Source organism: Helianthus annuus, chromosome 14, assembly GCF_002127325.2.
Source record: "Helianthus annuus cultivar XRQ/B chromosome 14, HanXRQr2.0-SUNRISE, whole genome shotgun sequence".
In the NCBI taxonomy this organism is placed as follows: domain Eukaryota; kingdom Viridiplantae; phylum Streptophyta; class Magnoliopsida; order Asterales; family Asteraceae; genus Helianthus; species Helianthus annuus.
Window position 1 is genome coordinate 139,600,427 of NC_035446.2, and position 13,238 is coordinate 139,613,664.

At 36.6% G+C, this 13,238-nt stretch overlaps 1 long non-coding RNA gene across 8 annotated transcripts; it reads right to left on the reverse strand.

Moving 5' to 3' along the window:
* Positions 1–583: 583 nt before the first annotated feature.
* Positions 584–8,939, reverse strand: LOC110903955. Of its 8 annotated transcripts, none has more exons than XR_004879498.1 (5): positions 3,069–8,939; positions 2,809–2,971; positions 2,511–2,641; positions 1,715–2,426; positions 584–960 (listed from the first exon to the last, which is right to left on the reverse strand). It is a non-coding gene; the product is annotated as an uncharacterized LOC110903955 (long non-coding RNA). The 8 variants fall into 8 exon arrangements; XR_004879497.1 differs by having other exon boundaries at positions 1,715–2,184; positions 2,260–2,426; positions 2,809–8,939; XR_004879499.1 differs by having other exon boundaries at positions 2,809–8,691; positions 8,808–8,938.
* Positions 8,940–13,238: the final 4,299 nt, after the last annotated feature.

Here is a 13,238-nt window from a genome sequence, read left to right on the forward strand (position 1 = left end):
TAGAATAAGACCTACATTAGTAACTCTGTACATTTTATTATATGTTGGAATATTTAATTCCATGATGATGATGATGATGTTGTAATTAAGTTTTTATATGTCGGGTGTAATTACTGTTAGCTGCCTTGTACTGGTTTAAAGATTTGACCTTGACAATCACCCTACGTAAGAATATAATTGGAATATTTAATTCCTTGTTATTATAATAAGACCTACTTAGTAAATGTGTATATTTTATTAGGACTTTTTACATATTTCCCCCTGCTAACACTACTAGAAATTTGGCATTTTCTAACAATCTTTTCCGTCACAAATGCGTAGCAAACCCAGATTTGCTACGCACTTGTAACAAAAACTTGATGTTGGAAAAAGCCTCGTCGGAAACTAACTACTACGGATTTGCTACGCAAATTTTAACGCAGTTCTTACGAAAATATTGTGTCACAAATTTTGTGACGCATTTCCTACGCATTTCTTAATTGTTTTGTTTTAATGCTTGAAAGTTGCAACGCATTTGCAACAAAACAGTTTTACTTTTTGTGACGCATTTGTAACGGAACATTTAAAATAAAGAAATAAAAAAGGCCAAAAGTATTCAGATCTTATTTTACTAAAAAATGCAAATATGAATCACCGGAAATTATAAAACATGTTTTAAAATCACAATACAACTAACAAACTTGTAACATCCATAACGCAAGATCTAGTACGTCTAAACCACAAAACAAATAAACTCTTAACGTGCATATGTTTAAAACGATACCAGCTGATAACTAAATACTAGGACGTCAATTCTTCATGAAGTTGTGCAACTCTTTTTACACTGCTTCGTTTATGTGTTGTTGAAGATCTTCTCTCGTTCTCTCAATTTCAAGATGAGTTCTAAGACTTTCCTTGCCTTTGTCTCATTTTCAAGACGAGACCTTGAATGTCTGCCAATTGTTCTCGCATGGCTTGAGCCTAAAAATGTTAGGACAAAAAAGATTAGAAACTTAAAAAATATAATGAAAGTCACGTTCATAAGTATTCTATTAAATGAGTTGTAGCTAATCAAACCGACCCATTTCTACATGTACCTAAATACCTGTTGACTAGAACCCATTTTTTGTCAAAAGATTTCTATTTTATTTAATGGAAGAGTTTGTCTGCCCGTCAACACAGAAGAGTTTCACAACATTTATTATATTTTTATTCTTATCTTTACTTACAATAGTCATTATATACCTCAAAATTTTAACAATAACTCAAATAGCAAAACAATAGTTCAGCAGATTCAGATCAAACTTTCGAATGTTACAGAATCTCTACAGAACTACCTACTGGAAGCTAATAGCACAAATCTATCACTACAAATAGAGAATGTTAACTAACTAGAACAATTTCTTCAAGATTTTTGGCAATATATGAAAAAAGGGACAATTAATTTAAACCCTAAACTGATTGTTCATGTCACTATTGGATTACTAGGTGGAGTTGTCATAGTGAAGTCTAAAGATATAGTTGCCCCTTCAATTCGTTCTGGTATTCATAATCAATAGAACTCCATGCCATTATAATATTTCACATACTTGACAAGCAATCTAGAGTTCAGATTAAGTGTTCAAAACAGAATAAAAAACATCAGAGCAAGTATACTACAATGACCAATGCATAATAAAGGAACAAGATAACAATTCTATTAGAGGAAAATAAATGATGCTAATAATCATGATACCTCTTATAGGGACCGTTGGTACTCAGCAGATGATGATGCACATCCGCTAGAAGAGGATGACGTCCCAGTCACCATGTAATGCAGATCCGAAGATCCTATGCCATATACCATGTTCCTGTGACCTCCTGCCTGCACAAAATGTCAAAGATCCTGCCTACAAATAATCATGATACCTCTACCTTAACGAAATGCGACCCGTCAGGAGTTGCTACTTTTTTAAGTGGCTAATCCATCATGTTCATGCTTGTCGCCTTCCGTTTGTCTTTGATAAACATTGTAATTACAAAAAAAAAGATCAATAACTTCATAATCATAATTTCATATGACAACTAAGAGCGAGGTCACGAAAGAAGCCATACTTCGGATTTTATCCCAAATTTCCCATTTCTCTTCCAAGTGTTATGTAGAGGTGGAGATGATAAATTATGAATCAACTTAAGTTGATTGTAAATGCATAAACCGGCTGAACACTATGAATTGTATTTCCACCTATATAAGCAGAAAAATAAATGTGTATACCAAAACTGCAGTAAAACAAAATTTACCATTAAGGCCCCATGCACTCGCCATGCCTAGAGTCACCTGCTCTCATTCTTTTGTGAATACATTATTAGCAGTACTATTAGCAGCACACCATCCTAATAGAAAAATCAGGCAACAGGTGTATTCTTAGCTCCAGCTTCATATACCGAACTAGGCTAGGGTCACGAGCCTTTTATCAATATAAATAAAATTTTTATTTAATACAAAAAAATACATATTACATAATAAAAATAATTATATAAATAGTACATACCGCGCCACCCAACAGTGGAGAATCATTTCTTAGCCATGTTTTATTGAATTCCAGTTTGGTAGTGTGAATAGCAAGAGTTGACGAACAAGCCTCTTGAAGGAAAGTTGTCGAATTCAGTTCCTATCCGAACCCTGTGAAAATTTACCAGCGACATGGGTAAGGAATGGTTTTAGTACACTAAATGGACAAAAAGGGTATGCAAGTCACTCGACCCTTAATAAAAATGGACCCATTTTGAAAGGTTACCCAACCCACCCCATCTTGCGAGTTAAAGGTATCAAAAGAGATGAGAGTGAACCTTGCAGGACATCGAGTTGAGTCGCTGAGCACTTTGTTATATTGAGTTTGCACAAGTCTGACATGTCAAGTGCAGGTTGTGCAATTTTAGACTCAAATAGGGCTCGGGCCCATTTTTTTTTTTCACTCAAAGATCTTTCCAGTTTAGCATACTTGCTCCAAGCCTAGCAATTTGATAATCTAACCCATCCAGGTATCTATTAGGAAAAGTGTGAGTCAGGTCTCTTTAAGATGAAGTCAATTATGATACTAAGTGCTAACCCGTACGGCGAGTGTAAACCTTGGATTAGCTAACAAGTTCCTTGTGTGTAGCCAGTGGCGAAAAGGAAATATTAGATATGCAAGTTGAAGTAGCAGAATATATATAAATCTTGTGAATACAAGTTTTAGCAATAATTCAAGCGGGTCAAACAACAGTCTATTATTGTGTTGTCATCTTTGTGCTGAGGTGAAATATCTTAACAACCATTTCTTCACTGAGACATTCCAAGAATACAAACAAGACTCAAGAGATCAGCCCATGGCATACTTATGTGTCTAGCTATGAGCAGTGGCCTCGTACTCAGACTCGTAAGTTTTTTACATGTGAGCAATCTCTGGCACCAATGGGTCACGGGTTTAGGGCTATAATAGAGTGTCGACTGTCAAGATCAAACATCTTTACCAGTGAGTATTATTTGACTTGGCTCAAAAGAGAGATTACACATTTGATCACATAGAGAGTTAGAACATATTCACTGAAACATATGAAGAACATCTACATAATCTCTAGTTCCTTATGCTTCATTAAGCTTCAATAATTTATGTCACTGGATATAGTTATAACATATAATACTTTTTGAATACTAAATGGTAAGAAACTAAGAATACTAAATGGTAAGATGAAGTAATTATATGTTATGAAAATGCTAGGTAATATGAAAATGCGCCATCAAGTGCCCAACTAATTGAACCTTCATCACTCCCTTCAAAGACAAACCTTGAAGAAATAACAATATGAAAGTTCTCATCAAGAACTAAATCAGATTTTTGTAAAGAGTGACCTATCTGTAAGCAGAGGATTCATTGAGATATTAATTTTAATCAGATTCCGCAAACCACAACACAAACATTTAATTCCAGCACCAGTGATCATAATTTCACTAATGTTATAACTACGCTAAGCATCAATTTCAAGCTTATTACGCGGATAACTTACATCTAATTCCTTCAAACTGGATGAAACTTCGCTATATCAAATCAAAATCACATAACTCATCAATTTCAAACTTATTACGCGGATAATTTACATCTAATTCCTCCAAATCTGGATGAAACTTCGCTATATCAAATCAACGTTACGTAACTCATCAATTTCAAGCTTGTTACGCGGATAATTTACATCTAGTTCCTCCAAATCCGGAGGAAACTGTTATGAAGTCGGTGGACCTAAGCCAGCAGGCCCAATTAAGAAGCCTAGTCCAAGAGGCCCATCAAGATGAAGGAACCTTTGCAGGTTATAACGGATGTTAGAATCAAAGAAGAGGGTATCGAGATTATTAACTAGTGTGTGTTCTTCTTCCCATCTCCCTATCTGTATGCTCTAATCTTCCCATCCCTTTCTATTGTTATCTTTGTCACTTTCAATTTCTTGTTTGTAATCACTCAAAATCAATAGAGACCTATCAGATTACATTCATATTCGTATTGTTGTTTAGTTGTGAATATCAAATCACAACATTGGTGCTTTCATTGATCCTTAGCATCGATGGCTTTGGAAGATCTCGAACCACAATTACCTCGTTTCACTGGCTCTGATCCTAACTCGTGGATCTCTCAATCCGAGCTATACTTTCGATTTTACTCAATCTATGGCGATGAACGCTTCTCATACGTTATTGAAGTATTTGAGGATGAACCATTCTACTGGTTCAATTCCTGGTTTCGGAGCGATGACCTCACATGGAACGATTTCACTACTGCCATGCTTCACCGATTCCGTTCTCCGACCTCCACGAAAACTGCTCTCAAGTTGTTCGATGAAATGCCTGATGGTATTGAAGTTCATGAAATCATCAATGATGAGGTATCTGAAATCCAAACTGAATCAGTAGTGAATGTTAATGAGTCACGAGGAATGAAGGATGCCCAATTGGATATATGGTATTATAATTTTGTGCTTGAACATGTTAAACCTTGTCTACCTTTAGTCTTGGCAGATGTATCAAAGGAGAATGATATGGTAGAAACCAACGTTTGTAATGATGGTTTTTTAGTTGATTCAATGGTTCTTAACTCCTTTGCATGGAAACCGGGTTGGGTTACGAATCTTGTTCATATATCTTCTAGGAAATCCACTATTTCTGCTACTCATACACCGAATTTCACATTGACTAGACCTGCTATGGTAAGTGATGGTCTCCTTTTGCCTTATTGTACTGAAGTTCAAGGAATGAATTTCGGTTTTGATCCTGGTCTGTATATTCTTAACATGCTTTATTCAAATCACCTTATTATAATGCTTGACCATATCGATGTGGTTTTGTTGGCACATAAATTTTCTAATCATAAGCTGAGAATAGATGATCCTTCCTTGGGTAGCACCACTAGTGCACAACAGCTATTTGATGAAATGTCAAACAATTGCACAACCTTAGATGATGCATTCATGACTAATTTACCACAGTTACAACTTTCTCTGTTAATGCTTGGACATAGTTTGCCCTTTGTTATTGATTGGCTTGGAATGGATTTGAGTTTTACCGCTAGTTTCATGAATGTTGAAATTCCTTATTTTCTTCAAGTTGTCAAGCGCGTTGGATATGTTAGTGACTTTGTTTCTCCTTTTGCGATGTTTTTGCTTGCTGTTTCATGGGGCTGTGGTTCTCATTTGGTTCTTAGAATACATTTTTCGTGGGAAACAACTGGGTGTAGGGTCATTCATGCAGCTTACTTGTTCGATAAAGTGCTTATATGGAATGCCTTCTTGCGTGATTATGTTTCTAAGTTGTTTCATGTGGATGCGGATCTGGCACCCCCTGACCCTCATACAAACTGTACTACAGATACCGCTGTAAACATAGCTGCACATTGTGGCTCAACTTTTCAAGAGACAGAATTTGGTTTTCTCTCTCATTCCATTTCTGTTTACAAGCCTTATTTTCGGAAGGATGTTAAGATATTTGAACCATTTAGTATGGCTTTTCATAGGTCTCTTACTTTGGTTTATGATCCGACTCCTATTGTTATTGCTCACGTGTTACAGCATTCTGACCATATTTGGGTGTTATGTCCTGCCCAACTTGCTGCATTTGTTCCATCAAAGGCGAAGCACAATCGTATACACACAATTCGAGTGGTTACCACGACTAGAACAGATGTTGTGATGCTTACGTTTCAAGTGGGGGGTAAACGTCTTTTTTGGAAAGGCAGGACATCTGTCCATATTACTACTCAGTTGCCAGGAAGAACCATGTTTATCGAACAAATAACACTTGACGAAAAGCACTACCGGACTACGCGTTTTCAAAAGACACTAATCCACCACGTGATTGATCCAAACAACCACAAACCTACTGGTACCACTTCTGTTTACAATACAATGGTTAAGTTTTATGGACACGGGTTACCATCCTCATCCATGGAAACAAGTTTCAAATGCGGCAATTTTTTGAGTAAATTGGGTGGTGCCCCGTGGCTCTTAGTTGAGTTCCAGTTCAGTAGAGATTCAATGGGTTATACTTTCATAGATAACATTACACTCGTTGCCAATGGAATTCTAGTTCTCAAAATGACTTTCTTCAACGTTGAAGGGGCTACTGCTGAAAACATTCTGTATTTACAAGAGGTGTATGTAATGAAAAGGCTGCAACAACCAACTCTTTTGTTGTTCATGGGTGCAGTAATTTCACTTCAGCAAGTATGCATCATTACTGAAAATGCAACTGAGGTTTTAAAACTCCATCATGTTTTGGTTGAGAACATATCAGAATTCAAGAAAGTGCATATCACAAAACAAGATGAGGTGCATGACTCTTTGCTGCTTTTTAACAAAATGATTGCTGAAAAGATGGTGCTTGTTAACGCCACTATTTTTTTAGTTCTCTATGCTTGTGCATCTATAACCTGGTTGGACGTGGGACACGAGATAGATGATTTGGTGAAAAATAACAGTTTGGTTGAAGCTTTATTAGTTGGGCATACTACGGTGGCTATCCTTGTCAAAGGTGGTCACATAATCTATGCACAAGCTATTTTTAATGAAACTAGTAAGAGATATGTGGTGACAGGGACCTCAAGGATATATGTACTTGATAAAGAAGCAATATTTTTAGTCAAAGAACAGAGGCTAAAAGGTGTATTACCAAATGAGGAAACTTTAAAGTGTGTTTTACCAGCTTATGCTATCACAACAAATCTTCAGCAGGTACCTAATTTTCATGGTAATTTAATACGATCGGGGCTTTTATCAAACAGTGATTTAGCAATTGGTGTGACTGATATATACTCAAAATGTGGAGCTTCGGAACAAGCTTACATGACCTTTCTTGAGGCCGAATTAAAAGAAAAAGATATTCTATTATATATTGTGATTGTGATACTATCTGGTTATGGGAAATCACCATGGTTTACGAGGTCTCTACACGAGTATTGGCTTAACCATTCTCAGTGGCTGGTCACCTGTTATGCGCAACGTCTACATCGTATTTTAATTGCTGAATTGGAGCTTGAACACGCTATCCGACCAAGGACCCTTTTGACAAAAGTGAAGTATAATTGGGTTGAATATGCTTCTGTGCAAAAATGGGTTGATGAAATCAGTTGGTTTTGCCTTGAATTAAACACACTTCCTTATTGGGGTGGCATTCTTTTAACTCATTTTGGTATTGCAACCGCACAATTGGTCCGTGCATTAACAAATATTGAAGCCCTTTATGGACATCAGCCACCAAACATAGCTTGTTACATCCTGCTACAATCGCATTGTCAGGCACCACAACTTCTACAACGTTTTCACAAGTCGGGTACACAACACCTTGGACCCTCTCAACTGTCCTATGTGACTAGTGAAGTTGCTTGCACTTCCGGGTTGTTCACAACTTTTACCGCCTTGCACCTTGAGGACAAGGTGAATTTAAAAGGGGAGGGTAATGTTATGAAGTCGGTGGACCTAAGCCAGCAGGCCCAATTAAGAAGCCTAGTCCAAGAGGCCCATCAAGATGAAGGAACCTTTGCAGGTTATAACGGATGTTAGAATCAAAGAAGAGGGTATCGAGATTATTAACTAGTGTGTGTTCTTCTTCCCATCTCCCTATCTGTATGCTCTAATCTTCCCATCCCTTTCTATTGTTATCTTTGTCACTTTCAATTTCTTGTTTGTAATCACTCAAAATCAATAGAGACCTATCAGATTACATTCATATTCGTATTGTTGTTTAGTTGTGAATATCAAATCACAACAGAAACTTCGCTTTATCAAATCAACATCACGTAACTTATCAACATTCGCACATCTCAACACCTTAATTTTCCTATTACTCAACCCTAACTTCTTCAATCAGAACCAAAACATAAATCGAAACATCAATAGATTCTAAATTCAAAGCAACAGACGTACGAGCAATCTCATGAATAGCAGTTTCTACGTTACAGTTTTGCAATTAACTAATATCTAGGGTTTTTAGGTTTTTGAATCGGTAAATGAATCCAGAAATCATACCGTGAACGACTTACGTCTGATCTACGACGGTGAAATGGCGGCGTAACCGATCGGTTAACGACAATAATAATTTGCTTACCAATGAAAGTTATTCGAATTGTTGATGATGATTATCTCCTAATTGGTTCAGTATTAGCTCCCAAATTTCGTCCAGTAATTCATCGTAGTTGCGATTCATGATCTGATCTGGTTATTGATCAATAAATTGGAAGATGTATGGAATGAAAATGTGAAGATTGTGCGATTATGGAAGTGATGGATTGAAAATGGAAGAAATTGGTGATTATATTTGGGGATCTTACCGGAGAAGAGGACTTACAGGACGATGACGATGACGATGATGAATATTTGGGGATGTAGGGTTTTGAATTTTAGATTGGAAAACATGTCTTTTTGACAGAAGGTATGGTTTCTACTTTCCGTAGTGGTTTTAAAAGTGATGGCAGAAATGTAATTATATGAGTTATTTTGCACTTGAGTTATGGGTCCCGTAATCTAAGGGGGTTTTTTAATTTTAGAGTTAACTGCCATTTTCGTCCCTGTGGTTTGGTCACTTTGGCCATTTCAGTCCATTTTTCAAAAATGCGCCATTTTCCTCCCCGACGTTCTGGAAAGGTGCCATTTCAGTCCAAAAATCATAACCCAGTTAAGTCGGTTTGTAAATAAGGACTGATTGTGTAAATTTGTAACATAAAGGACCATTTAAGTAAAATGTATAAATATTAATATAATTATAAAATATATAATATAAAAACACCACCACCACCGCCACCACAGCCGCTACCACCACCACCACCACTGCCACCACAGCCACCACCGCCACCACAGCCACTGCCACCACCATCGCCGCCACCACCACCGCCACCACAGCCACTGCCACCACTCTCTCTCTCTCTACTCTCTCTCTCTATGCTCTGCAATCACCACCACCATCACCTTTACCTCTCTACTCCGGTGACCGGAGAAAATCCGGCCATCTTTCCGACACCCCACACCCCCACGAACCAAACTAAGCACACACCCCTCCACATCTCACAGATCAGACGAAAGAGGGAGAAAGTCGGAGAGAGAGGGAGAGATAACGACGTGAGAGAGAGAGAGAGAGAGAAGGAGGCGGGAGAGAGAACCGGCGACGGTGGGGGTGCCGTTTTTCCGGTGAGTTGCAGGAGGCGGCAGTGGTGATGAAGGTCTAATGATGATGATGAAGATCGCGATGATGATGATGAAGGTCGATGATAATCGATGATGATGATAGCAGATGATGACGATGATGACGTTGATGGTGGTGGCAGTGGCTGTGGTGGCGGTGGTGGCTGTGGTGGCGGTGGTGGTGGTGGTGGAAGTGGCTGTGGTGGCGGTGGTGGCTGTGGTGGCGGTGGTGGTGGTGGCATCGGCTGTGGTGGCGGTGGTGGTGATGGTGGTGGCGGCAGCGGAGTGGTGGTGGTGGCAGGGCTAGTGGTGGTGGTGTTTTTATATTATATATTTTATAATTATATTAATATTTATAAATTTTACTTAAATGGTCCTTTATGTTACAAATTTACACAATCAGTCCTTATTTACAAACCGACTTAACTGGGTTATGATTTTTGGACTGAAATGGCACCTTTCCAGAACGTCGGGGAGGAAAATGGCGCATTTTTGAAAAATGGACTGAAATGGCCAAAGTGACCAAACCACAAGGACGAAAATGGCAGTTAACTCTTAATTTTATAAAGTTTGGTTACAACTGCGTAGCAAATGTCTACTCGCTAGAAATGTGTTGTAAAATAGTTAGATTGTATTTGGTAATAATAATTTAGTTAAGTTAATAGTTTTAATATAATATTTCCGTCACATTTGTAACAAAATTGTGACAAAATTGGGATTTTTTTGTTTGTGTTACTATTGTGTTGCAAATTTGTTAAAAAAATTATGGGTTTTTTTTTAGTAAAAAATGCGTTACAAATGTGTTAGAATTTGTGACGCAATTTTTTGCGTAGGAAATTTCTGTAACAAAATGATCACTTTTCTAGTAGTGTAAGCTGCTTTATTACATATTTACCCAAACCATAAAATCAATTACATATTTCCCCTCCATAACTGATATATATTACATATTTCCCCTTTTCATTAAAATGACTCTTATTTAAGACTATTTTACCCTTAATGAGCTAGTAAATGAATATTTACATATTTCCCCACTTTAATATGTAAAATCAATTACATGTTTACCCAATTTATGTATTATCACCCCAATTCTTCTATACTTCGCCCTTGTTTACAATAATAAAAACATAAAACCAAAAATGACAAAACATAATTTTCGTTCATAATAATTTCCGTTCATAATAATATAAACATAAATTCCGTTCATAATACTTTCCGTTCAAAAAACATAAATACGATACCAAAAATTATCAACCGCTCATCTTTGACTAATTACTTAAAAAGTACCTGATTCATATACAATAAGACTTTAAATTTTACATACTTTTTTTAACGACCAACAAACGCATTTTATTAGATAAAAACTGGATTAACGTTGTTAACCCCAGTCACCAAAGCTCACAACAGAACTAAAAGACACATACAGAAGAACAAGAAAATTCCCAGCCACACCAAAACTAGAGTCCCATACAATTTGCACTAAACCCACACCATTGTTCCCATGTTAGCGCCACCATTCTTGCTCGGTTCTTAAACCATAAGAAGCTTATCGCCTTGATTTCCTCGATCACCTTCCCGATCCTCGGCTGCTTCTGATTAAAAACAAGTTCGTTACGAGCCCGCCATGTGCACCAAACAACTGCTTGCATGACCAAATATATCGTTTTTTCCAACTGTCTGATCCTCGAACAAAGTTACCTAAAGCAACCCATTTCTGTTAGAATTGAGTCATATACCAGGTCTGCTTGTAATCATGCATGTTTATAGGTTACTAAAAATATATCAAACATGATGAAACATGAAAGCACCTTATACATGTTAAATTTGAATACTAGACATTTTAAATAAGAAGAAATTACAGCTATTCTATTAATAAAAGAACTAACATAATTTCTAAGTATTACAGTGTACATAATAAAAAATGAAGAGGTATTGAAAGGGGAACACAACTACACAAGGCAACATAATTTGAAGCCTAGTATTGCTTATTTAAATGAATTATAAGCTAAACATATAAGCTAACTACAAATGGCATTAAATCCTATAGAAGATGAAGATGAAACTAGAATAAGTAATGAAGAAAAGGGATTAACGTCATTGCAGAGTCCCAATTAATAATCTGAAGCCTTCATTGCAATGGATTTAATGCCAATGCAGAGTCCCAATTAAGATTATTTAAATGATATCTTAATGAAGGAGATTATTGTTAAAAAAATGAAAGATTAATAACCTGACGATAATCTTACTGATTGTAATCGAACCAGTAAAATAGATAAAAGAAAAAAACACACGTTTGTAAAATAATCGAACCAGTTTTTGCACTAATAATCGATGAACCAGTAAGAATCGATGAACCAGTAATAATCGAAGAACAGAAAGATACCTGAAGATGTCGACGTCGCTTTGGTGGGGGAGGAGAAGAAAGGTCGCGTGTAGGGGTTTGGAAGATGAACTGATTATACAAACTGATTATAGGCTTTGGTGGGGGGAGGAGTAATTGAGGGTAGTTAGGTAATTTCTCAAAAAAAGGGGAAATATGTAATTGATTTTATGATTTGGGGAAATATGTAATTAGGAGGCTTAGGAGGGGGGAATATGTAAAAATCCCATTTTATTATGAGAGTTAATATTCACATCCCTCCTCTCTATCTCTATACATATATAGATATATAGAGACGGGGTAAAAAGGATGTGTAAATTAGATACAGGGGTGTAGGGTATACATATATAGATATATAGAGACGGGGTAAAAAAGGATGTGTAAATTAGATAAAGAGGTGTAGGAATAGTGAGAGCTTTTATTATACTATATACAAATTTGTAAATATACAAATAGAGTAAACTGTCATTTTGGTCCCTGCGGTTTGGTCACTTTTCCAACTTTAGTCCAAAACTCAAACCTTTTGCATCTGGGTCCATGTGGTTTTAGTTTTATTGTCATTTTGGTCCAAAAGTGAAATCAGGTCATATTATCTTATAGTTATTTTGTCCTTTTCCTCATGGGCAAAATGATCATTTCTTTTTTTTTATTTAAAGCTTTTATTAAAGGGACTATTCGTATAACTAGTATCAAGTTTTGGACCAAAATAAAAAATTTATATGGTTTTAAACACATACCTACAACACCCTATATCTTCTTCATAGCCTCACCACCACCACAGCCTCACGATCACTACCACCATCACTACCACAGCCTTAGAATTTCTGTTCTTCGTTCTGATTTCCGGATCTAACCAGAAATCATCATCCCTGTAACGACATCACTGAAATTACAGAAAACTCATGTCCCTGTTTTCCGATCAAAGAACCAAATTTATTCCGACAACGGAAAGAACGATCGCAAGAATAAAAGACAAACCAAAAATCTGTTCGATATACCTAAAACGCTTGAACAATGAAAAACTGTTTCGTTTTTCAAATCCAATCAAAGAATTTGAACCCATGTTTTCAAATCGCAAGTATCGACATTCAAATTCAAAATTCGTAATTGAAATCGAGCAATAATCAATCTATACACTTGATACATACAAACCAAGGAAAAAACCATCTTCGTTGATCATCACTGAAATCGGAATCTGGCGAAA